This window comes from Herpailurus yagouaroundi, unplaced genomic scaffold (genome assembly GCF_014898765.1).
Source record: "Herpailurus yagouaroundi ecotype Mexico unplaced genomic scaffold, PumYag 183, whole genome shotgun sequence".
In the NCBI taxonomy this organism is placed as follows: Eukaryota; Metazoa; Chordata; class Mammalia; order Carnivora; family Felidae; genus Herpailurus; species Herpailurus yagouaroundi.
The window spans coordinates 6,587,155-6,613,217 of NW_024412414.1; the positions used below are offsets into that span (position 1 = coordinate 6,587,155).

The 26,063-nt window shown below is 39.8% G+C and overlaps 1 long non-coding RNA gene across 2 annotated transcripts in view; it reads left to right on the forward strand.

Moving 5' to 3' along the window:
• LOC121041318 (uncharacterized) overlaps window positions 1-26,063 on the forward strand; it is an 813,566-nt gene that overhangs the window by 361,577 nt on the left and 425,926 nt on the right. The gene's annotated exons all lie outside the window — the stretch shown is intronic.

The window sequence follows — 26,063 nt, forward strand, 5'->3', positions numbered from 1 at the left end:
AGAAAAGGTGTGATCACTGTGATACCAGGGAGTAGTATAATGGAATGCCACTGGACAGCAGTCAGAAGACTGGGGTCAGTTTTCACCTAAGGGTGAGAGCTATGCCAATAATTTCTCCTTTCCCTTTTAAATTTGTGTCAATTCCTCAAAATCTATTGATATACTTACCAAAGGGAAAAATGTTTACACATTTCCCAGTGAGCATCTTCATATGGACATTTTCTAAGGGAGCATACTTTGAGCACATGTGCCTTTTGTTGTTCTGTGTTTGACAGAATTGGATCAGCATTCATTCCAGACAGACTTAATGTACGATGCATAATAATAGTAATTCTGCATGTATAACATCCCCCAGTCCTGTAAGTTGTCACTTGTGAGCCCCATTGTTCTTACCTACCAGGCACCTTTTCTCTTCTTAACCATGTGTTTGGTGGAGAGAGTTCAGCAAATATTACAGGCTTAGAAAGCACAGTAAGAATGCTAATAGAGCCATCAACCCTCAGATACCGCCTTCTGGAAATCTGACTTAGCAAGGTGAGCAGTGCAGCTCATACCTTGTGCCTCCTCCTACATGATTGCAATTAACATTTTATCTGCCCTGTGTCTCAAGTCAAAGCTTTGGAATCATTCCCTGAAGAGTGAGGAAGGACCTTAATTACAGAACAGGTGCACTTACTGCTTCCTGCTGTATTCCGATGTCACCACCTCTGAGCCCCAGAGAGAGGTCAGGCAGATCCTAGGATGTCATGTGGCTCAAATCGAATATTTTAATTTAGAGACTCAGTAAGTTGCTCCATCAATTAGAACTGGCTGTACTTGCAGCCAACTTGCTGGGGCACAGCCAGGAGCTTTGATTCATTTCATTTCTTACTGACCCTGTCACACAGTGGAGGGACAGCCAACATTTCAATGGGTGGTGGAGAGTTGCCAGGAGTCAAAAGAAGACTAATGATTGAAGAAGACTTTAAAGGGTAAGATTGGCATTTGAAATGACAGCACATATGTCATTCTGGCTAAATGATGGGGGTGCTTGGTGGGGTCCAGGGAAAGAGGTGTGCCTTATTTTATAGTTTGTTAGCAACTAATAAATCCCCCATCTCAGTGAATTATCATAGGACAGTTTGCTTTTTGCTCAAGTAGATTGCAGTGCAACTAAGTGTAAATTCTTATCCATTTGGTTTTTCAGGGGTCCAGACTCTTTCCATCTTTTGATATTATCAGTTCATGGTGCACTCCGTGAGGGAACTAGACAAACAGAGGAAGGTGCTGCCTTTCAGAGGATGAGGTTGGGGCCAACTTTTTCTTCCTTTGATCCTCAGTTCAGGATTAATCCCACAACCTAGGATGAGGTTGAGCCTGCATAAATGTACATGTGGGGGAGGAGGGTTGAGTGAGAAGGATGTAGCAGGGCTGAAATTGCTCCACACATGAACTCAGCTGTGGACAGTAAGGGTCAAGGACCATCAAAACCGATCTCCCTTCTTTCCCAAATCCACAAGACACTGCTTTGGCTGCTATGCACTTAGGTTATAATGGGTTCAATCCCTGTTTCCAAATATAAAAACCTTGCAGTTAATGGGTGCTCAATGCATGGAGGCAGCTAATCCTAGTCCTTTGGGGAAATTCTCTCTGGCAAGGTGAGATCCCTGATCACTTCAGAGAGCTGTCCTCGGCTTTAACTACAGGTAGGTCTTTGGAATTGATAACACACAATCAGCTCTTTTCAAAGAAAAACAGAGGCTAATGACTCACTCCCAATATTATTGGTCTCAGATGAAACATAATTTAGAATAAAGTATTGTTTTAGCAGCGATACCATCACTGCTTAAAATATGCAGCAGCTATCATTTACATGTGCTGCCTGGTTATTATCTTGCTTATTTACAGAGAAAGTGGCTAGCTGTCACCCTGGCTTTCTTCCACAGTAAACCATGAATAATTTTTTGTTAAAGTTTGTACTTTGAATTTAAATATAACTGGGCCATTAGAGCCAGTTGCCACCATAAACACATGTATGATTTGTGTGTCTAGATGAGCGAACCAGCACTGCAAAGAGTGGGGGCCCCACAGCAATCCTTTCCTCTGCCTCACCTCCACCATACAGAATCAACTACTTACCAGGGAAATCAATTCATAACTAAATGTCTAATTGAAGAGTTAGGACAGGATAATATACAGTTGCCAGAGTGAAGTTTGATATGGAGTTTAAATCTTGTCACAGGCTTGAGACACCGTTGTTGGAAATGCAAATTGTTCCTTTCAAAACTCACTTGCAAACAGAAAGAACAATTCCTGAGTTAATGGACACAATGGGAATTGTATCCTCCCACTGGCAATTTAAGGGGCATATTTATTATCAAGTTATTGGGCCCACTATTCCTTTCTTTGGTACCACCGACGTCCCCAGCAAGGAAGCTGTGTTTGGATTTTATCAAGCTCTTAAACTTACACTTGTATTAACTTTGAATGATTCTAGTGGAGCGTATCACTAGTTGTGACAGGATTATTCATGAGCTAAATGATTCTGACTCGGTTAGAAGAGCACCCAGTCTTCTAGCCCTGGTGGAAGGAAACAGAGTTGACAGGATGACACCTCGGGGAAGCACATTGTTTGTTGTGCCTTTCTTCATGGAAACTTTCCTCAGAGATCTGACACCATACCCCAACAGCAAGTTGGGCCTGAGGTGGCACTGGTTTGGTAGAGTCCCTTGCTGTAGGCATTGGTTATGTGTAGGATGAGAAGTATGTGTGTGTCTGAGTGTGTTCTTTGCTATTCATTTCCAAGTGGCTGCTTTTGATTGCACAATGTATATATGCTTGGAATATCTATAAAGCAGGAGACCCCTCCAAAATGTTCTTTGGAAAAAAATTATGTGAGAAAGAAAGCATCCAGGTATCCATTTAGGAAAACTAAGAACTCTCCTGGATGTTCTCATGCTTCTTTTCTGGTTTGGTATTTTAATTGTCATTGGGTTCGGTTGAAGTGTGTCCATTAAATCTTAACATTGCTTGAGACCCTAAATGTCTTTCTCAGATTTTGCTCATGTCCCAGCTCCCTACTGTGAACCCAGTTGTGTGATTGAATGACCCCAGGGGGGAAGAAAGATAGGAGTGATCCACTGACAGAACGACTGAGAGCCCAGAGGCTAAGCTGCTATGACTCCTTATGTAACACCCATCCTAGTTTGTGTAAAATCATAGTACAACTGAAGGCAAAGGCCCCTAGACTAGAAGTTAGAGGTACGGGGTCTGACTTCTGTCTTTGTCTGACTTAAGACCTCAGACTGTTCACTGTAGTCCTATGTAGATACTGCACCCTCATTTACAACTTGTCCTCTTTCCCTTTTTGGGTTGTGCTGAGGATGTATTGAGAGGGAAGCCATGAAAGCACTTTGAGAAATAAAGAATGCTCAATAGCATATGTGATATACCTCAGAAGTACAAGCTAGGTCCTCTGAATCCAAATCCTCCACTGTAGCAAATATATAAGAGAGAGAGTTTCATTCTTAGGCACTTATTGGAAAAATATTTTAACTATCCTTATTATATACAAATGGATATGACATCAGAATTATACTATGCCAGAATAATTTCTTCTGAAATAGTTTAGAAGATGAGGACTAGATACAAACTAGACTACATCTGTTCATCTGATTTTGTTGGATTTTGTGTGTGGGGGGGTGGGGGGTGGGGGATGTTGTCTCAAAGGATAATTGTGATTAATAAGGATCTGGTCTCTTTCTCAATTAAGCTAATGATTGATGGAACAGGACAAGTACAAACCTGGGCTGTAACATAGTGACTAGGAGAAATAAATGGTTTCAAGCCAGCAGCATGACAAATGGTCAAAACAAGCATGCGCCCTCTGGTTATTACCCTCTTTATTATGATATATCATTAAGCAACCTAGTGTTTTATGTAATGTAGAAGTTATTAACCCACCAGAAACAAGGGAAGATGCTGCGTCTTCCAACTTCCTTGGAAATTTAAATGGCAATTGAATAGGCAGACTTTTAAAATTATGCCTGAGTAACTTGTATCTTCTTCCCCCTTGTTATATATTGGGAAAAAGAAAAAAAAAAAAAAACAACAAAAACTACACGCTTGGCCCCAGAAGGAAAGAAACCTTGGAGTCAATCCAGTCTGTACCCTTTGCACAGATGAAGATAATATGAAGTCTCAGATAGTAGAAGTTGAAAACATGACTATACCTTGGCCTATACAGATGAATTAAATATTTTCCACATAGTAGATGCTAAATAAATACTTAATGATAAGCCTTAGTGATGAGGAACTTCAATAACAGAACACCAAGAGGTAGGAAAATAAGAGGCTTGGCCAGAGCTCTCAGGGTTGCACCTCGGGTCAGGCAATCTGAGTTCTAGCCCTAGTTTTACCATGTATAGCTTATGTAACGTCTGTTATTTCCTTTACTCTGAGTTTCCTCTATTTCCATGGTAAGTAATATTTTCTGTTCTACCTTAAAGTAGTACTTTTGAGTGAGTGGGAAATGAGGTATAAATGCACTTTGGAAAATGTCCACTAGCTTCCTCTATAGCTTATAAACCTGTCTTGTAGATAAATGAGTAAGATCAGGCTCTCTTTGAGGAAAGACCCACAAAGCAACAGGAAACAGTGAAGTGAGATACTCTACTGATAATTGAAGTGCTTAGTTGTTATTTATTCCTCCTCACCTCCTCTGGTGTATGAACTTGCTTGTCTACGTCAGGGCTGTGCCATGGAAATCACTGTGGCTATTTTGATCATTAGGGCCCATCTTTTATGAGTCTTTTTTTTTTTTTTTAACGTTTATTTATTTTTGAGACAGAGAGAGACAGAGCATGAACGGGGGAGGGGCAGAGAGAGAGGGAGACACAGAATCGGAAACAGGCTCCAGGCTCTGAGCCATCCGCCCAGAGCCCGACGCGGGGCTCGAACTCACGGACCGCGAGATCGTGACCTGGCTGAAGTCGGACGCTTAACCGACTGCGCCACCCAGGCGCCCCTTTTATGAGTCTTTTAAGATAAAATGATAGGCTAAGGTACCATTTCAATTTTCTAGGAGTTCAGAATCTAAGACTCTCATAACAATACTGCCAGGAGAATAGGACAACAGTAATGAACCCATCAGAGAGAGAGAGAGAGAGAGAGAGAGAGAGACAATCTCTTATATTTAAAAATCTCTCACTCAGTTTTAAAAAAGTATCCTTAAGCATTTCTCTCTTTCTTCTTAGTGCTTCAGAAGTCAGAGAGTCAAACTCTATTGTATTTTACTATATTACATATTTATATAATTATTATATTTTACTATAAAATTCAGCCCAAATAACCAACTATCTTAGGGTATTTAGAAATATAAACCAGCAAATTAAAATCTTATTGACATTCTATAATTTGACATTTGCGTACCTGTCTTTGTTGTAATGGTGTAGAAAATCCATTAATTTTTTTCCCATTTCAAAGTAGTCAGATAGCCACAGCTTTCCTTAAATCAATTAAAGTAGAATTCAGGTAATTGTAATGTGAGCTTTACTCCAAGAGAATTCCCTATAATTGATAATAGATTGAAAACACTGACTATTGTATCTCCTGTATTTCCAATATTAGGATATTCTTCTGGTTCCCATTGGTCATGCCATGGTTGTAATAGGATGCCATAGTTTAGATTTTAAGAAGTTTTAATATTTATCTTTGAGAGAGAGAGAGAGAGAGAGAGAGAGAGAGAGAGAGAGAATATGAATGAATGAGAAGGCGAGTGGGGGAGAGGCAGAGAGAGAGGGAGACACAGAATCTGAAACAGCCTCCAGATTGTTAGCTTAGAGCCTGGCACAGGACTCAAACCTGTGGACTATGAGGTCATGACCTGAGCCAAAATCAGATGCTTAACCAACTGAGCCATGTAGCCACCCCAGGATGCTGTAGTTTAGAATTCAGTCCCATCTCCAAAGATAATTTCTTTCTTTTTTAAGTTTATTTACTTATTGAGAGAGAGAGAGAGAGAGAGAGAGAGAGAGAGAGAGAGAAGGGAAAAGAGAGACAGAGAGAAAGAACACCAAATAGGTTCTGTGCTGTCAGCACAGAGTCTGATGCAGGGATCAATCCCATGAATTATGAGATCATGACTTGAGCCAAAATCTAGCATTGGATGTTTAACTGACTAAGCCACTCAGGACCCCTGATAATTTCTTTATATAGAAAGGAAAACAGTCCACTTGGCTGCTATATGTGTGAACACTTTCTTTTAGGAATGGTTTTGCTACAATGAAGACTTCCTTAAGACCAAATATGATTCCCAAAGTCCCATTCATTTACACCCCCATCTCATCTGACTAAGACCTTTCATGGACAGTCACCATAACTAAGTATAGGTGATGTCCAGTATTTCCAGCAGAAGCTTGAAGTGACCTAAATGTCAGGATGTAAAATTTAATAGTTATTACACATAATAATTATATTTTATTAATGAAAACAAATGTTTGTCTTTATCCTTTTTTTCCCCACTCCAAGTTTGGAAGAAGTATATTCTGTCTTATGTTATCTGGACTTTCTAAGTGTGCATCTTTTCTTAAGGGAAAATGGTTTCCTTAGTCCACTGTTTGTCAAATTGAGGTCCAAGGATTCCCTGTAGTTAAAAATGCAGATTCCTGGATTCTACCTCAGATTACTAAATTAGAACCACTAGGGTGGAGACTTAAAAACCTAAACATATAACTGACTTTCCATGTAATTCTTATGCATGCTAATGTTTGAAAACCACAACTATTGGCTTTGATGGAACGTCATGTGTGTAAGGTTTCTATGTTACGGAGGAAATCAATGATGGAGAGGGGGAGAACATCCTCTGAAGCGTAGAAACATGTACTCAAGGAGAGTCCTGTGTTTCTATATACCTATACAGAGGACTTCTTTTCTTTCTAGAAAAGTCTCTTTGGTTTGCTGTTCACCTTCTGGTCACTTTACTATTTAGGCAGCCATTATCCAATTGGATGCATTACCCCAGTGCTGCAGGTGCCTAAGGTATATATGTGGGGTGAAGGACTGGATACAAGAATATCAGCACTCACCTTTCCTCTAGTGTCAACAGAGCATTTCCTTTGCAGATTAATTTTTCTCACTGAGGCTTTATAAATGTGAACATTCTTCTCTTGTCTGAAGAAACACATTAAATTTGACCCTGTGCCTTCCATAGGTGAGTGAGTATGGGCTTCCTAATGTGCTAAAATCCTACATTAGCTCTGTTACACTACTTTTGACTCTCTCACCCAACACAAATCCATCAAAACCCACTCTTTTCCCTCAGCACTCACCCCATGGTGAGCTAGGAAAGAATTTGCCCCCCTTAGTAATGTTTTGAATTTTTCTCATTCCCAACTTAGAAAAATGTGCTACTTGATTACTCTGGTTGCCATGGCTACAGGTCTAATTTCCCTTCAGATCTGATCTGTCTTTTGGTGTCACATGTTCCCTATAGTTTGGTCTGTAAGGGAGCTTTTCAGAAATTCATCTACTAGGTGTCATGAGGAAATAATATATTAGGACATCAAAGAAGGCCGTTCATAAGCTTAGCATCAGAGAATAATCACTAGCATTCCTGATGGTATATTTAGAAAGAAAATACTGAAAAACACATCTTCCTGAATTCTCCTATTGGTTGTCTACACTCTCTTTCCTTCTCTCCCTCAATATTTTCAGCATTTTCTCATAATGTTTATAGTCAACTTTTATCTAATGAATCTTAGTGAACCTATAAATATTTGTGAAAGCTTCTGATCTCCATTGGGAGGTAAACTGGCTTTATTTATTTATGTTTTTAGGCTGAGAATTCAGATTGTCCTCGCAGTACTCAACAATGTACACTATTAACAAAATGTTAGCTGTTTTTAAATCGTCATCTTTAGTCTCTTCTCACAGGGGCAGTCAAGTGGCCTAGATTGCTCAGAGAATTCCCCAGATATTCAGTTAGAAGCAGTAATCGTTCACTATTTTTTTCTTTTTTTATTTGATGCAATCTGGCCCTAATATGTTGATTCAAAAACATCTCACTTGCCTAAGAGAATTTTTGCCTTGAAGGATTCCAACACACTCAAATAATCAAATTTAGAACTACCAAATGCATTGACACTGCACACATCAACCTTTCCACAAGGCAAACATTTTTCAGTAATGTGGATACCTGTTTTAAAAGATTACCACCCTATTTTTTTGTCCCTCAGTTTGGTGCTCATTTTAAAGAAATAATCTACAGATTTTAAAAGAAAAGACAACTGAATGTCAAATTTATGGATAATTGGGGCTTGACATAATTTGGAAGGATAATTTGTTCTTACATGGCCAGAGTGGATATGAGATTTCAGAGTTCTTTAAGGAGATGTTTCAGCAAAAGCACAATTAGAATGATTAGTGCAGTCATTTGAAAACAAGTGAGTTTTTTTTTTATCTCACCTTGTGTCTTTACAGATTTACCTATTCATGCACATAGGTAGAGCCAGGCTGACAGACTTGTCAAATTATAAAAGGCATGTGGTAGAAGGCTTTTTAATGCTTGATGAAGCATGAACCCAAATGGAACGACATGAATAAATTCATTCTTGGGATTTGTAAATAAATGCATTAAATGTCTTGAATATTTAATTCACTTGTTCCCAATAATATTTGTTGACATGGAAGATAATAAAGCGTAATGACTCCTAACCTCCTAAATGGGAATTATCCCTAGGAGCTGTCATTAATATGGAAAATTTTAGAAGGTTGGGTTTCAGTGGCTAATAATAAATGTGCTGCCTGCTTGAAAGAGTGTTTGATGGATGTTACAACCTTCTCTTGGAAGGAAAATTTGAAAAAGAAGCATTTGTATATTCCTTAGACATAGTATTCTTTCACTTTGTTGAATATCTTTTGCCCATTGTGTCCACTCTGGAGTTTTTAGCCTCAGAATATTAATTTTAAAGACAATCACAATGATGTGTTAGAGAAACTATATTTGAGAAAATACAAGAAAAACTCAACACACTTAAAAGTATCAAGTGATTTTCTCTGAATTAATTCATCCAACAACAGAACAAATTGTCTTCCAAATCTGATTTTCTAAAAACACCATTAAGAAATTCAGCAATGGTAAAAGAGCTTAGCAGTCTACATGGGGGCGGGGGGGGGGGGGGGAAACTATCATTACAGAAATCAATAACTGGCTTTTTCCCTGTATCAATATAACTTTGTGGTGAAGGGAATATATTATTACTGAGTTAAAACTAGGAGAGATCCAGGCCTCTGTCACCCTCATTTTATTTATTTATTTATTTTTTATTTTTTATTTATTTTTTTTCAAAGTTTTTTTATTTATTTTTGGGACAGAGAGAGACAGAGCATGAACGGGGGAGGGGCAGAGAGAGAGAGGGAGACACAGAATCGGAAACAGGCTCCAGGCTCCGAGCCATCAGCCCAGAGCCTGACGCGGGGCTCGAACTCACGGACTGCGAGATCGTGACCTGGCTGAAGTCGGACGCTTAACCGACTGCGCCACCCAGGCGCCCCTGTCACCCTCATTTTAAAGATGGCAACATGGAGGTCCGATGTAGCTGAGTACAAGGTAACAGAGATTTTGCAGAAACTTGACTTCAGGGGGAGAAATAAGAACAAAGGAATAATTTGGCTTGTTGGATTTCTCTGAGTTCCTGCCATATCCTGAATTTCTCTAAATCACAAGAGAAAGTAAATTACCTTGAGTGTTACTTAATTTTATCATATTTCTTTGAACATTGGACATTTTAATAGGTAATAAATTTCTAACTAATCAAAACGTTGGTTAACCAGAAGACCTCAGTGTGGACCATGATGGATGATAGAGGATTTCCCTTTGTGTTTTGTTGTTTTGCCCAGTATCTTCTTCCAGCAGGGTCTTTCCTGCATTTTCTCATTTACTAACATTTACAGTATTCTTCAGTTGTTTTTCTGGAGGGGTTTCTCGTTTTTCCTTTCTTCAGTGTGAGAAATTGTTGACTTTTTGAGTACACAGCGTTTAATGAGGTCCCCTGCCTGCTATATGAACTGAGATTCAAATGCTGACCATTCAGATGATTGGGAAGAGAAATGTGCAGCTATGCTATTCAACTCAGACCCCAAAGAAATGTGTCCTCTGAAGGAACTAGAATTAGTCCTATGTAACTTACAATGTCCTTAAATCTGGGCCTCCATTCTGCATTGTGTCAAGGTATACAGTCTCTTAATAGTTCCTGAGATGGTAGAGATGATTATATCGTAGAGCAATTCTTCATAAGTTATTTGGGAAGGTAAATAGAAATAGAGAAAAAAAGCCCATATTTTGTTTGTGGTCTTTGAATTCCATGCCCAGGAAATAGTCTTTGGAATCTATATCATTGTATTGCAGTATCATAAATTTAGCTGAGTTTCACATTGCTCTAAAAGTACAAACCTGCTGTAATGTTATATATTATCACAAGGATTCAGATATTCTCTGGGTCAAGTTATGGTTGCTGAAACTACCTCCACAGAAAGTTCTTGGATATTAACTTAGAAAGAAGTTTTTTATTTTTCTTATTTTCGGAATAGAAATGGATTTCATTGTGTCTTATCCAAGGGAAAGAAAGATGTTCTCTATTTTAAAAATAGAACACCATTCCATCTTATAATATTTATCTGAAGGGATGGTTACAGTTGTTTCAAAGCTTCATGCCTTTCCTGGAAGAATGAGAGCAAATGGTGTCTATGCTTTCTAGATATTTCATGTAATGTTCTATCCTGCTGTCATCTTGGATATTAAATGCACCAAGATCCTTGGTGGATTAAAGGCAAGCAAATATTAATTTATTCAAAGAACATACTAAGTGCCACATATCTACCAGTTACTGAACTCTATAAGCAGGATCAAAAAAGGCATAGTTCCTTCCCTTGAAAAGCTTGGAGTAGAGAGTAAAATCTGCCAATGGTGAAAACAAAGTTAATGAATGACAATAGAAAGCACAGGGGCTATAGAGAAGAGGTACCATATTTTTTTGGTGAAAGTTGGGAAGAAAGGGTCAGCAAAAGTTTCCTGGATGAAATGATAACTAATTTGGATAATGAAAAGCAAATAGAAAATAGTTAACAAGAGAATGGAACATAGAGAAGGTTCATGCAAAGGACCACTTGATAGAGAATATACAGAAAACTACAGTGGTTCAGCAAAATTGGGGGGCCAGTGCCTCGAGGGAAATAAGAGAGGTAGGTAGGGGCTATGTCTTGATCACCTTATTTCCCTTGCTAAAGAATTTGGGCTGTATTTTGGGGGCCAGGGGAGCCTCCTGACACGGTTTAGTGTGGCATAATAAAATTTGTATTTTAGAAAGATGTCTGTTTAGAATGAATTGTAGGGGAGCAGGATGAGAGGTAGGGGGACCTTTGGAGGTAGGAGATAGTGGTGGTCTATGTTGAAATAGGAATCAATTGGATGTGAGAGAAGAGTGAAGGAGAATGCTTAGGTATTGACTAGGACATCTGGTAAATAGTAGGGCCAGAATCAGACCTAAAGATGGTGGTCATAAGTTGGGAGTCTGAAGTTTGAGTTTTGATATTGAAGATATTTTGTGATATTCTTTAAGCAGAAGGGACTAATGAATGATTAGATGATATTTGTGTGTGTCTCTGTGTGTGTGCGTGTGTGTGTGTGTATCTTATTGTAGCTAATAACCCCAAAACACACATGTTATGGGCAAAAGATAGAGTAGTGCAGAACAACAATCTAGATGGTGAAGAAACTATCTGAGAGGAGCTGGTGGAAATTGAAGACCAGATTTTGAAGATAAGGAGCAAAGTACATAGCTATGAGGATTGGACTGGATTCCTGGTTAACCTTATCTACTCCTCAGCTCCTTTGGCTGTATTTCCTAGGCAAGAAGCCAAATGGGAGGCTGGTCAGGGTCTATGATTTTAACCCAAGCACTGAAAAGTTGGAGATATATGCATCAACATTGATTGATAATGATAATATACCCCACATTAATCACTAATGCATGCTAATTAGTAGGGATAGAATATCAATAAGACTTTCTGGATGGAATGGCATTTGTGTGGATTCTTGGATGACAACAGCAAAGGTGGCTAAAAATGGTGAAGGAGATATTCTAGGCAGAGGAATATTTCCAAAGGACCATTTTTTTAATGCTAAAAGAATTTTCCCTGTGTGTCTAGAAGTTATTTATTTATTTATTTATTTATTTGTTATAATTTATTATCAAATTGGCTAACATACAGTGTGTAAAGCATGCTGTTGGTTTTTGGGGTAGATTCCCATGGTTCATTGCTTACATACAACACCTAGTGCTCATCCCAACAAGTGCCCTCCTCAATGCCCATCACCCATTTTCCTCTCTCCCCACTATCCCCGCCTCCATCCACCATCAGTTTGTTCTCTGAATTTAAGATTCTCTTATGGTTCGCCTCCCTCCCTCTCTGTTTGTAACTATTTTTTCCCTTCCCTTTCCCCATGGTCTTCTGTTAAGTTTCTCAAGATCCACATATGAGTGAAAACATGATACCTGCCCTTCTCTGACTGACTTATTTCACTCAGTATAATACCTTCCAGTTACATTTACAATGCTGCGAATGGCATGATTTCATTCTTTCTTATTGCCAAGTAGTATTCCATTGTGTATAGAAACCACATTTTCTTTATCCATTCATCAGATGATGAGCAAACTCAACACATGAAAAACAAATAATCCAGGGAAAAAATGGGCAGAAGACATGAATAGACACTTTTCCCAAGAAGACATCCAGATGGCCAGCAGACATATGAAAACATGCTCAATGTCACTTATCATCAGGGAAATACAAATCAAAACAACACTGAGATACTACCTCACACCAGTCAGAGTGGCTAAAATGCACAACTCAGGAAACAACAGATGCTGGTGAGGATGTGGAGAAATGGGAACCCTCTTGCACTGTTGGTGGGAATACAAACTAGTGCAGCCGCTCTGGAAAACAGTGTGGAGGTTCCTCAAAAAATTAAAAATAGATCTACCCTATGACCCAGCAATAGCATTACTAGGAATTTATCCAAGGGATACAGGAATACTGATTCATAGGGGCACATGTACCCCAATGTTTATAGCAGTGCCTACAACAATAGCCAAATTATGGAAAGAGCCTAGAAGTTATTTAAAAACATATTTAACCCATCACAAAGAAGATAGAGCCTTCAGAAATCAGTAAAAAAGTTGTAAAATATTACTGGAAAAAAATAAAAGTTGATAATAAATTTGAAAGGATCATTTACATCCTCTTATGCAGTGGTTCTCAGAATAGTCCAACACAGCAATGGAAAGATTATGGGTTCTGAGAATGGACTGCCTAGGTTGAGACCCCAGCTTTCCACTTCATGGATGTATGTCCCCTGGAAAGTTTTGTTTTGTTTTTAATCAGTTTTGGGCCTCGATTTCCTTAGCTATGAAGACAAGATAATACCTGACTTCCAGAGTTGTAAAGTGCTAAGCAACTACTCCATACATGTTAGCCAATATTGTTATGTTTTTATTTTTTCCTAACACATATCCATGGATCAGTTTGTTTAGAAACACTAAGAGAGGTTTTGGAAAATATAGTTTCCTGATTCCCCAATGTCAGGATTTTTCATTCGTTAGAGGTAAAATAACAGAAATAATGAGCTTTCAGCAAACATGAACAATTTGGGGATCTAGTGCACATTGTGAATGTGCACAAGAAACTTGACCCAGAGAGATTAAGTTACTTATGCAAGGTGAAACAGAAAATCAAGGTGGAGACAACTCCAGAAACCAGGTCTGCTCACTGAAAGTTCTGAAATACCCACCTCCTTGCCCCCACCCACCAACCTATCAAAACATTTTAAGTCAAAACTATTATGGATAGAACACAGTGATTATGTTAAAGCAGCCATAGTAAGAAAGAAATAGGTTTACACTAATGAAAAAAAAAAAAAACATAAAGTCAGAAACATAGGTATATCTAAAATGGAGAACGTCTGAAGGAGAGAGTCCAGATCAGTGAAGTATGGAGAAAATATCTGACTTGAGAAAATTTTGAAGATGTCAGACTAAGGGGACACATTCATGTTTGGTTGGAGGGGGGTAAGTAAGGGGTCTGTCCGGGCAGCTGAGCACAGATCAGTGCATCCAAATTAAAATGATTCTAGTGGAGTTTGGACGTGCCCCACTGACAGGGACTTAAAACAGATGGATGCATTTGACGAGGGTTGAATTTAGTAATGCCTAAGATCTTCTTCATAATTCTTTGGTGGAGAAATAGGAAACTGAGTCTATATACACTTAGTGGCAAACATTTTGGTATTAAGAATTTATTATTTTGAAAAGTTTGATGGACTATGGTCTGGGAGAGGAAAAGAAGCACTATCTGCAATTCCCTGCATATATCATGTTTACTGATCATTCTAGAAACAAGAGGAGCCAAGCAAAAGATGGCAAGGTTTCATCAGTGTAGCCAAATTCTAATGAAAATTACCAGGAATGAGAAAAGAAATCGACGAGGGAAACACCACAATTTGATCAGATATGTTTATCACTGATATTTACAAGGCGTATGTGACATGTGTTAATTATTCTTTTTCTCCCTTTACTTCTGATTACGGATAATTCAAAAGTCCCATCTAAATTCGCTGTGCTCAGCCTCACAGCAGATGAAGCCTTAATTGCAGCCCTGCTTTGGTCCCACATTTGATGGTGGCACTTGTTCTTGTTCAGGTGTTTCTCAGTGTGTATGGATGGTGAAACCCTCATCCTGTCCAATCCCGGGGCACCATGGCATCAGAACTGAAGCTAAGGGCATCTTTAGTTTTTCTCCCTCCTTTTATTTTATTATGAAGTATTTTAAATGCTCAAGAAATTGCAGGGAATAATAAACTCCTATGTATTCATTACCTAGATTTAACATTTCATCATATTTCCTTTATCTCCCCTCTAATTCTTTAAATGAATAAAAAAAATAACAGATAATTGCCCACTTTGAGGAGCACTTGCTGGCAACTAGAAATGAGATGGAAAACACAGTGCAAAGGAGTGCTTTTTCATCACCACATTTAATTTCATTGGAGGAAAGAAAATACACATTTTACAGCACCTCCTGTATGTTTGATGCTAGGCCAAATACTTCCACATACATTCAGTGGTATGCTCGTGATCTGGCTCTCAGAGGAAGAAAAGAGAAAAAACAATAACCTGATGTGCAGTATTTTCTGATCTTGCAGTGTGTAAAGACCACCCATTATGGCTGGTTTTGAGCTACCAACAGTTTAACAAGTGGCTTGCAAAATTCCTGAATATTTAACAGTCTGCTCTTGTGAGGCAGGGCAAGCTGGTTCCAGCATACACCCACATCTATTCATTCACTGAACAGACCTTTGTGGGAACACTTGATGTGCTGTAAATTTTGTGCAAGTAGCATCTCTCTATGAGGTTGGCCTTCTTTTGGGCTCTTGTCCTGAGAGATTGAGATATTACTATCTTCCTTTTATGGATGTGGAAACTGAGGCCCCAAGAAGTTAGGTATATATAGCTTTCTTTGTATGGAGATTTCTATTGATTAGATGCCCTTATCCCCTTGGCATCTACCTTTTCTATGCGTGCAGCCTAATTTATATGTGCTTATACCCATGACGCTATCTGTGGCTCACCTGAGCTTTCTCTGCCTGGAAATAGGGCAGGTAGAGGAGTCTGGTGAATTAACATCCCCTTGGAGCTACCTTCATCCAGTGGCTGACTGATGGGAATAGCAGATAAACACCCCACCTTCTTCACCCTTTGAATGGTATAAACTTGAAGTCCATGTTTCACCCTGGATTCTCTAGTAGGATTAAGCTCACAGGGTTTAGTTCCTTAGTAATTGACTTGAAAACACACCCTTTTTGACTGCCTTCCCTTTCTCCCATCTTTACACCCTTACCTGGGTTTCTTGCAGTCACCTCCCAGATACACTATTTGCCCTGGAATCCCTGAGTTAGGCTGTGCTTCTGGGGGAAACCCAAACTAAAACAGGTACCTGGTTGGTCGAGTCCAGAGTTTGCTTACTTTTCTGCCTATTATCCTGCTTCCTAGAGTTCACTCTTACCTTAATATTTGTGGTTCATGCTAAAATGCCAAGATCTCTGGAAGAGCTGTCTTCCTTCTCCCACTGATGTTCCTAATCCATGCCTTTGGGGGAAAATCCAGCTTCACTAGAGATTGGGTCCACAGGACAATGCAGCCAAATAACCACATTTATTCCTGGTCCAAGCACATATCCCGAGTTGGCTCTCTTACCTGCTAGACTGAGCAGACTTGGAAAATCAAGAAGGGTGATTAAAGATAACAATTTATCTCTCACCTGTCAATCCAGACTGTGGAGTCACTTTGAGGAGCCTGGCATGTCTCCATGCTAACCATCTTCCCACCCCTTCCCACTGAGCCTTTGTAGCCACACTCAGGAATCTGGAGCCAAAAGTACTTTCTAAATAAAAGGCCTTTCAGGTACATAATTCTTTCTTGAGTTTTACTATTTCATGGTGGCTGTATCAGTCATCTACTCTTGGAGCAGCACCTGTGTCTCCCCTATGATACCCATTGCTGTTTTAATTTCAAATCATTATCATTTCTCTGCTTATTTCATACCTGTGTCCTCCCCACCCCCAACAGACTGAGAGCACACCAATGAGGATCTCTGTTTTTGCTCTCCAGGGATCTTTAACATCTAACATGGTGTGTGGGATATAGTAAATGTCAAATAAACTTTTGAATGAATACATAGAAGAGGGGAAAAAGTGAAGAATAACTCTGCTTACTCTATGTTCAGGGTGACCCCAGATGCTGACTCTACCCACACTGTTGGTTTTCACATCTCCCTATGACCTCCTGCACTCAAATATATTTGAATATTAAAGAGCATCAACCTAGCGTGATAGACCAGAGAAGGGACTCCGGAATCAAATGCCTAGTTTCAGGTCCTGGTTCAGCTATTGGCGAGCTGTGTGACCTTTGGAAACTCTCTGGACCTCTCCGTTCTTCAGTTTTCTCATTAGCAAAATGACAAAAGAGTGCCTAGCTGTAAGAGTTGTTTTGAGGAGTAATGTAAGTAAAGTGCTTGCAACAGTTACTGGCATATAGTAATAACAGCAAATGCAATGTTCACTCAATAGCAAGTTCTCAGTTAACTTTTAACTATTGTTGCTTTTTTTTTTTCGGTAAAGTGAATTGTGCATTTCCTCTAAAGAAAACCTTTCTGTGCTTTAGGATAGATTCTCTGCTCTGACCTAAACTGCCTCTACCGGCCTTTTGCCTTCATTTACTGCTTACCTCCCCTCTGCTGTCTAAGCTGCAGGCTCCCTGGCTGATTTCCTTTTCTTCCAACGTAAGATTTTTTCCTGTTTATGTGCCTTTTTCTGCACTGTTCTCTCTGATTAGAGTGCTCTCATCTTTGCCTCTGTGAGTTGCATCTTTTGGGAGTCACCTTTTCCATGGAGTCTTGGCTGATCTAGAGAAGCTCAGTGCCCAGCCACTCTATCTTAGAGCACTTATTATTGAGTGTGATGACCTAACATAGCTGTTTCATTTCTCTTTCTACCAGAACATCAACTCTATGAGTGTGCTGATCCCTGCACCCAGGATTGTGTGTCAGTATGCATGTAGAATCAGTGAACATTGAGGCACACACAGCATTTGGTTGCAGATTTCAGGATCTGCCCATGGCTCCCATGTTGCCCCCACATGGCCACTCTGTCTCGTCTTGTTTCTGTATTGTGCCTGCCCAGCCCTCCCTGACCTCATGCCCTGAAGCCAGCATCCCACTTTGGAGCACTGACCACATGCTATGGCTACTAATCTTAATTCCTCCCAGCCTCCAGGCCCTATTGAAATCCTGTTAGTTTCTCACTTCAAATCACCCAGTGGCTTCTCATCAGACTTATCTTAACATGAGAAGGTCTTCTTATTGTCTGTCTTTCTGCCTCCCTCTTGCTCATTGTTATCCAGCCAGATGACCTTCTTTTGTTTCTCAAACATGCCATGCCTGTGTCCACCTCAGGGGTTTTCACTTGCTCTTCCTGCCTGCAGTGCCTGTCCCTCACCTCAGACCTTAGCAGGGTCTTTTTCTTAACTTATCTTTAAGTTTAGGGAAACCTTCCCTTACCACTTAGGTTACATGGCACTCAGAGATAGGTGTATTAGCCTGTGTTGTTACCTGTTTTGTTTTCTTCATAGTTCTTACCATTATTTGAAATCATCTGCAAATCTGCAAACCTTCCTACCTATCTCCTATACCTGAACATGCACTTGTTACAGCAGGAAACTTTACTGTTCCTCTTATTCATCAGTATATAACTAGTGCCTGGTACATAATAGGTTCTTAATAAATATTTATGGAATGAGTAAATGACAGAATGCATGAACTAATGTCCTTGTCTGTTCTTCCTTGGAGACACAGTGCCTTTCCCCAGAATGCCTGTTTGTTGGGTGGAGTTTGAGCCCTCCTGCCTGACCCCTGATACTCCTGATAAAGAATAGCCACCATATTATTGGTTTAGGGGTCCTCAATGAGCTTTGCTCTTCTCCCTTCCTTTCCTTTCCTGGATGATGTCCTGCTGTGAGTCTGTCTTTAACCTTTTGAGACAACAATTTCAGAGGGCAACCAGTGTGGCTTTACATGCTGGCAAATCTAGGTTCAAATCCAGGACCTTCCACTTAAGAACTCTGGCCTTGACTAAATCACTTTGCCTCTCTGAGCCAGAGCTTTCTCAGCTATGAATAGATACCATGGAGAGAAACCGCAAATAGCCATTGTCTCAGAGGGTCCCTGGGAAAATTACATGAGATAATATATCAAAAGGGTTTGGCGCAACAGTAGATTGTACACTAACAGACATTTTGACAGCCAGTACACTTTCAATTTGGCTTGTCTTTAAGACCCTGTATCTTCTCTGCTCCATGAATTTTCACACTCCTGACACTACAACCTGGTCCCAGACAAGTCCCCATGCTTGGAATGACCAGTGAATTAATGACCATGCATCATTTTGAGTGACAGCCTTGCAGGTCTGCAGAAACTCTGAATGTGACCCGAGCAAAGAAGCAGCTCTCCATGTCGCCTCATCAACGTACTGACCTCAGAATTCTCTTACACAGTCTTTCTGGTGGGGAAGGGGGTCAGATGCTGGCCCATCACCATCACAGATGGCTGTGACGTCACAGATGGCTGACACCCCATCTCTCATGATGCATGTTGATTCAGTTATCATATTCACTTTCTGAAAACCCATACAAGGAAAAACAAACCCTTTGAACCTAATGACAAGGTCTAATAGTAACCTTGGATCTAATTTACTTAGCAAGCAGACCACAAAGAAACTGAGACATTTTAACACCTAGTACCAGCTTTTCTAGAACTGAATATGGAGACACACTTACCCAGGACAAACCTCACTTGCTCCTTTACAGTAGTGGTAGTAAATACTATGTCCTGTCCCTCCCACCTTCTGGTCTTTATGTAAGTAAAGTCAGGTCTTTAATAACTCTAGATCCTTGTCTCTCTGATATAAGCTATTGTCATTCACGTTTCAGCCCTTATACACCATTCAAAGTGAATTTCTCATCACTTGCTTTTCTAGCAAGACATGAATATAAGTTAGAAATCCTTCTCAGAAGGTGAAAGCTAGTGTGTGAAAACAAAGTAATAAAATGCCCACACATAGTCATTAGGACTTGTGGAGGACAGTAAGTGGCTATTGCTTAGTGCATGTATCTCAATTCAGTAAATTGGAATATAAACCAGCGATGTTAAGCAAGCAATTGTTTAGGAACCAACAATGACTCATCTCCCATGAAGGCTAAAATCTTTGGAGGAATTTGTGAGCATTTAGTAAAGCCATTTACCTGTCATTGGCCTGTCTCTAATTCCTTGGTTATGAAGTGATGTCTTTGCAAACATCCGATGAAAAGAAATTAGAAAGAGACAGAGATGCATTGTATCAATAGGAAATAAATAATTCATGTTCTGGAAACACAACTTCATTGAGAATTTCACTGCTCCATGCTAATTACTCTATTATGGATAAAAAGCTTTATGATTGAATATGTAGGATAGTCCTAAGTCATCATTAAATGTGAATGTCTATTTCTCCCCTTAATGACTTAAAAAAAATCTCTAGAATGATGAAAAGCCTGTTTGTGGCAGCCAAATGCATCATCTTATAAAGAAGTATATAAATTTCATGTTTAAAAACTGGATTATCGCAAATATTCCATTCTGATTTTTTAAAGGTAAGGTTGGTGGAAAGCCCTTCTCGAAAACCCTAACCTTCACAATTGTACTGGTTATTTTCTTGTGGATTTTGTAAGGCCTACAGATGTTCACATGTAAAAACATTACTATATTAGTTATCTGCAGGTATTTAGCAAATTACCCCCAAAATCATGACTTAAAGCAACCCACATTTATTATCTCATAGCTTCTGTGGTCACAACTCTGGCGTGACCTAGTGGAGTCCTCTGGGTTCCTAACAAGTCTTCAATGAAGGTATTGGCTGAAATTGCTGTCTTGTCTTAAGGCTTGACCCCTGTGACTTGACAATACAAGACCTACCATCTACTGGTAGATGATGGGCTGCTATGTGTCTGTTTCAAATTCAGTATGAAAGTTTACATAAAATCCCATCTACTCTGGTGAAGAGTAGTAAAAGTTTGAGCAACTTCCTAGTGCATTCTGTCACCTCTTCTGGTCAACAAGAGTTATGAAAATCCATTAGTTTATTTCTTGTGGGAGATATAGATAACAGAGTTATTAAGAGCAGAGCCCTGGAAGAGACTACATTCAGATTTGAGATGTACCACAAATGATCTCTATGACCTTTGGTGTATCAGGGAAGTTTTTGGAGTCTCAGATGGCACATCTGTGAGATGGAGATAAAATGGTAACTAAAACACTTAGCACCTCTTGAAACCTACTAAACTCACAAGCAATGTTGATAATATTAGCATTCTTCTTCATATGAACTTTTGTCTCTCACTTGTCAGTGGATGGATGTTGGCTCAGCCCTTTTATACCTTGTCTTTGAAACCCAATTTGTAGTATATGAAACACTTGTACAAAAATAGAGTGGAATAAAGACGAAAAAAAAACCCACCAAGTTTTAAAGCTCTAAGTTATTTGCTATGTGAAGGAATAGAATGTTTCAAAAATCTTTCTACATCTAAATGTGGTTCCATCACTGCAACATTAGACATGCAGTTCCCTATGGCTTTTGCCCACAACTCTTGGCTTTAACGGGCTATTGACTCAAGCTTAATTTGGCTTCCAGGATATGGTTTCTGTATGTGATGTACGGTCTGCAAGGAACATAGGGCCAGTTTTGTTTTAGGAAATGAAGACTAATAACCAGCAGCTGGCTCATTAATAACCTTGGGTACATGGGACAAAAACAAATTTTTAGATAAATTTGTAATCCCATAAATATTGGTGAAGCAGTAAACTTCTGATTCTAAATTAGTTAAGTTTCTAAGGCTATAAAACACTTCTACTGCTGACTTCCTTTTCTAAAATATCCATCTGGGACCTTCAAAGAATAATGTCGACCATCTTCTTTTAAACCAATTTTATCTTTATAGTATTTGTAGAGTATGGATTTGTATTAATACTCTACTTCTTCCTTGACAGATCACAATAAACCAGTAACTACTGAAGTGGCACCATCTAATATTAACACATGTTTGTGTCATATAGTTATCCTTTTTCAAGTCTGAGTAATCTCCTGGGGTGGAATATTTTCACTTTGCATTCTCAGTGTGATTTTCTCTTCTATGTTCAGATCTGGTTTTAGTCTTGGAACGTTACCTTTTCTGTACTTGAGAATCAGAAATAATTGCTTTTGCCTGGTGCTTTAGAGTTTACAACTCATTTTCCTCTCTTTTGTTCTTTGACCTCAAACCACTCTTTACAATAAGTATTATCAGCCCTTGATGAGGAAAACAAGATTTAAAGGTTTTAAGTCACTCACTGAAAATTAACATTAACAGAAAGTGGTAGAGCTGTAAGATATTGAGGTTCCAAATCTCATGTTCTTTTCCTTATGATAGAGATGAGAAGGCTTTGGGTTACACACATGATCTCTGCACAGTTGTGTTGTGGGCTATTTCTTACAGACAGTGGTTCTCATATGTCTTCTCTCTGTATTTTGTGTTCTTTCATGGGAGCGCCTACTAGTCCCTCTCCCCCTCCTCCTGCTGCCTTCTAGAAACATTTTTTTATCAATCATTTTCTTTTTTTCCCCCAGTCATTTCCTAAATTTGAGTCCCCCACCCCAAACAGATCTGGACAAAAGATTTGGGTGCAAGTTGTTTATTTGAGAGATGATTCCATGTAGTGCAGTGAGGGAATGTGGAGGCAAGATGGGAAGGGAGGAACAGTAAAGGTAGTTTCAGTGAGTGAGTTACTACTGCAGGAGAGCAGGACTTTGTTCTACTAGATAGACTTTTTAAAACCCAAATCAGAATGATCCCACTGAGGGGTGGCAACTCATATCCTTCATTGGTTAAAGTTTGCTTCTCGGTACATTATCTTCCCTATTTTGCCATGTGTATGGAATGGCCATGATCCTGTGACTAGAGAAAGTCCTCAGGCGGAAATTTGGGCAATTGAGGAAACCATCAGCCTGTATGACTTTTGTCCACTGAAGTTACAGTTTCACCTCCACCTGGGTGGAAGTATGGATATAGCAGGTGGGGTTGGGGGAGGCACCATCTGTGTCTGCTATAGCCCTTTATTTTTTTTACTGTAAATTTTTTTAAAAATTTTTTTTCAACGTTTTTATTTATTTTTGGGACAGAGAGAGACAGAGCATGAACGGGGGAGGGGCAGAGAGAGAGGGAGACACAGAATCGGAAACAGGCTCCAGGCTCCGAGCCATCAGCCCAGAGCCATCAGCCCAGAGCCTGACGCGGGGCTCGAACTCACGGACCGCGAGATCGTGACCTGGCTGAAGTCGGACGCTTAACCGACTGCGCCACCCAGGCGCCCCATTTTTACTGTAAATTTTACTCATATGGTAACACTTCCTTCAAGGCATTTGTACTCTCTCTCGGGTCTCATGGTTTAAGTAACAGTAAACTGAACCCAAACTGGCTTTATGCACAAAAGGAACTTATTGCATCACATAAAAAGAAAGTCCAGATGAAGGTCTGTTTTAGGTGCTAAATGATGAAGGGGTTCATGTATCCAGTTGTCTCCATTTCCTCTGTGTGGTAGCTTTCTTCAAAAAGGCTCTTTCTGCATAGTCATAGTGGCTGCTAGCAGCCCAGGTCCTCTATTCTTCTAGGTTCAAATACAGTGGAAGAGTGAACATTTTATTTAGAAGACCCAACAAAAGTTCCAAACCTCATTCTTACCAAATTGCTCTGCATCACATGCCCACTTCTGAGCCATTCACAATGGGCCAGAGTATGTGACACATTAGGTATCTCAGGTCCACACCATTTGTCACACCACAAGTCCAGATTCTATGGTGAAGCTGGGGAGAAGTGGGTCCCCAAATGAAAGTTAAGGCTGTCCCCTGTAGAAGAGACAATGAATGTGGAGAGGCCAGAGAATAAGTATCCAGGGAAATTACCCAGGAGAATTAGATATCAATATTTATCTCTAAATGTTCTTTAATGAAAGAGTTTTTAGATGTCAGGGAGCGCAAGTGGGACAGGGATGTAGTGGATAGTACTAAGATAGCTCAAGGGATGGTGGATCCTGCTCCCTGCTTCTGTTTCCTGTTTTTTTTTTTTCCCCAATCTGTGGCTCCTGGTATGCATGTCTAGGAAATCCCTCACCCAGTTTGCACCTGTGGAATTCAGACACAATTCAAAGAGACTTCCTTGAGCACATACTATGTACAAGGCTTGTGTTCTCTGCCAACCATTTTTCCCCACTAGCAAGTGTTCTATCCCTAAGTTCTATCCCTAAGTTTCTCTTCCTTCATTTTCTGTTCTGGATGAATCATATAATGTCCTGTAGTCTTTAACAGCCCCAAGAGAACACAGGCAAAGAATGCCACATTTTTCATTTCTATACTCATCCATTCATTCGTGAATCCAGCCAGCCATTCAATCATCAGTGATTGGATGCCTTCTGTGTGCCACAAAGGAAGCAAAGACTAATCAGAATAAATATTTTGACTTCAAGGAGCTGAAAATCTAGAAGGGGATGTGTTAAGGGAGATAAGACATTAAGAGAGATAAGATATGATAACTGTATAGAAATATCTCTAATGTGAGCCAGGAGTTGACCACTGCCATTAGTTATAGATAGATAAATCCCTGTTTAGTTCAGACAAAGAAACGACTTATTTTCTGAGGTGGAGTCAAGATGGAATCTGATGAAACAGGGGGAATAATTAAAATTAAGTTATTGTACAGGCACCTGGGTGGTTTGGTTGGCTAAGCATCTGACTCTTGATTTTGGCTCAGGTCATGATCTGGTCCTTGAGATAGCTCTATGATGATAGTGGAACCTGCTTGGGATTCTCTCTGTCTCTGTCTCCCTTCCTCCCTGCCTCCCTCTCCCACCCTCCCCCCCTCTCTCCATGCCCCTACACCTCTCTGTCTCTGTCTCTCTCTCTCTCTCTCTCTCCCCCTGTTTTTCTCAAAACAAATAAGCATTAAAAAATTAAATAAAGTGGGGCACCTGGGTGGCTCAGTCGGTTGGGTGACCAACTTCGGCTCAGGTCATGATCTCGCGGTCCGTGAGTTCGAGCCCCGCGTCGGGCTCTGTGCTGACAGCTCAGAGCCTGGAGCCTGTTTCAGATTCTGTGTCTTCCTCTCTCTCTGACCTTCCCCCATTCATGCTCTGTGTCTCTCTCTGTCTCGAAAGTGAATAAATGTTACCAAAAATCTAAAAAAAAAATTAAATAAAGAAAACTCAGTTATTGTTTGAATTTTGGAATACTTGAAATGCTTGGCATGATCAAAGTTTTTATTCCAATAAATCCAATGTATCTATTTAAAATGGCAACTCTTTCTCATTGCCACGTAGTATTCCATTGTGTATATAAACCACAATTTCTTTATCCATTCATCTGTTGATGGACATTTAGGCTCCTTCCATAATTTGGCTATTGTTGAAAGTGCTGCTATAAACATTGGGGTACAAGTGCCCCTATGTATCAGCACTCCTGTATCCCTTCAGTAAATTCCTAGCAGTGCTATTGCTGGGTCATGGGATAGATCTATTTTTAATTTTTTGAGGAACCTCCACACTGTTTTCCAGAGTGGCTGCACCAGTTTGCATTCCCACCAGCAGTGTAAGAGGGTTCCCGTTTCTCCACATCCTCTCCAGCATCTATAGTCTCCTGATTTGTTCATTTTAGCCACTCTGACTAGTGTGAGGTGGTATCTGAGTGTGGTTTGGGTTTGTATTTCCCTGATGAGGAGAGACGTTGAGCATCTTTTCATGTGCCTGTTGGCCATCTGGATGTCTTCTTTAGAGAAGTGTCTGTGTTTTCTGCCCATTTCTTCACTGGATTATCTGTTTTTTGGGTGTGGAGTTTGGTGAGCTCTTTATAGATTTTGGATACTAGCCCTTTGTCTGATATGTCATTTGCAAGTATCTTTTCCCATTCCGTTGGTTGCCTTTTAGTTTTGTAGATTGTTTCCTTTGCAGTGCAGAAGCTTTTTATCTTCATGAGGTCCTGATAGTTCATTTTTGCTTTTAATTCCCTTGCCTTTGGGGATGTGTCAAGCAAGAAATTGCTGCAGCTGACGTCAGAGAGGTGTTTTCCCACTTCCTCCTCTAGGGTTTTGGTGGTTTCCTGTCTCACATTCAGGTCCTTTATCCATTTTGAGTTCATTTTTGTGCATGGTGTAAGAAAGTGGTCTAGTTTCATCCTTCTGCTTGTTGCTGTCCAGTTCTCTCAGCACCATTTGTTAAAGAGACTTTTTTCCATTGGATCTTCTTTCCTGCTTTGTCAAAGGTTAGTTGGCCATACTTTTGTGGGTCTAATTCTGGGGTTTCTATTCTATTCCATTGGTATATGTGTCTGTTTCTATGCCAATACCATGCTGTGTTGATGATTA